The sequence below is a fragment of the Myotis davidii genome, unplaced genomic scaffold (assembly GCF_000327345.1).
Source record: "Myotis davidii unplaced genomic scaffold, ASM32734v1 scaffold260, whole genome shotgun sequence".
In the NCBI taxonomy this organism is placed as follows: domain Eukaryota; kingdom Metazoa; phylum Chordata; class Mammalia; order Chiroptera; family Vespertilionidae; genus Myotis; species Myotis davidii.
The window spans coordinates 549,860-551,642 of record NW_006291758.1 but is presented as its reverse complement, the minus strand read 5'-3'; positions in this window follow the sequence as shown (position 1 = coordinate 551,642).

Here is a 1,783-nt window from a genome sequence, read left to right as displayed (position 1 = left end):
TACCAGAGAGTAAAAATTTAATGTTTGCTAGTCACAGGGTCTCTGCCACAATTATGCATCCAGACTTTGTAGCATGAAAGCAGCCATAAGCAGTATGTACACAAATGACCAAGGACATACTCCAATAAAACTTTACTTGTAGGCACTGACATTTCATATCATTTTCACATGTCACAAAACATTACTCTTCCTCTTTTCAATCATTAAAAAAAGTAAAGACTATTCTCAGCTCACCTGCCTACTTTACAAAAACAAGCAGTGGGTGAGCTGAATTGGAACAAGGGCCATAATTTGCAGATCCCTATTTTAGAGGAACAGTTTTCAATTACTAGAGGGGAAAAATGTCACCCTTTTTTTTTTAAACATTGCCACGGTAAAATGTTAATTTAAAGAAAAAGACCCCAACAATACAAACTGTGGACAAGGATGCAGAGCAGCTTGAGCTCACATACATTGCTGGTGAGAATGCAAAACGGTCAGCCACTTTGAAAAACAGTCTGGCAGATTTTTTTTTAATTTATCTTTATTGTTGAAAGTATTACAGATGTCCCCTTTGTTTTGTTTTGTTTTTCCCCGCATTGACTCTCTTCCCCCCAAGACCTTTACCACACTATTGTCTATGTTCATAAATTACCTGGATAATCTCCCTTCCTACCCCCTACCTTCCACTCCCCCATCCCTGCCCCATCCCAGCCTTCCCTCTGAAATTTGAGCTAAATGTACACTCACCCCTATATCCATTAATCCCACCCCAGGTGCTTACCCAAGAGGAATGAAAACTGTGTTCTCGAAACAAACACAAAACTGTATGCAAATGTTTACATCAACTTTATAACCACCAAAATGTGCAACCAACCACTGAATGCATAAGCAAATTGGCAAACTGTGGTGCAGTCATATACTTAGCAATAAAAAGCAACAAAATTACTATTACAACATAGTATCAAATATATCACACTAAGTGAAAGGAGGCAAACTCAAAAAGCTACTTTTGTATGATCCCATTTACTAGTGTGTGATATTTTTGCACAGGCAAAACTATAGAGCAGAAAACAAATTAGTGGCTGGCACAGGTGGGGGGGGCAGTTTGGGGGCTATGTAACTGTTCTATATATTGACTGTCGTGGTGGTTACAAGACTATTCATTTGTCAACCCCAAAACGATATACTAAGAAGGATGTATTTTTATTGTATGTAAATTATACCTCAATGAATTTGACTAAAAAAGAAAAAGAAAGAAAACAACATTGATTTATAAATAATACTGATTATACAGTTCTAGTTCTAGTTTATAAGAAAGTTTTCAGTGTTTATGCGTGTACAGTTACCAACCAACTGTAATATGCATACCTACATACCATAATGTGTGTATATGTGTGTTTTTTAATGGAAACTAACATTTACTTAGTACCTACAATGTGCTAGACACTGGAATACTTATAAATCTCCCAATTCCCATTTAAAAAATATAGAAAATTAAGGTTCACAGCAGTTAATAACTTGCCTAAAGTCACACAGCTAATAAGTATGTGACTGAACAGTAATGTTCATCAAGTTCTCTTGTCTCAAAATGCTCCCTTAAAATGAGTTTACTTTGAAATTATGCAGCCACTATGGAAGACAGTATGGAGTTTCCTCAAAAAACTGAAAATTGAACTCCCATTTGACCCTGTGATCCCACTTCTAGGAATATATCCCAAGAAACCAGAAACACCAATCAGAAAGGATATATGCACCCCTATGTTCATAGCAGCACAATTCACCATAGCTAAGATCTGGAAAC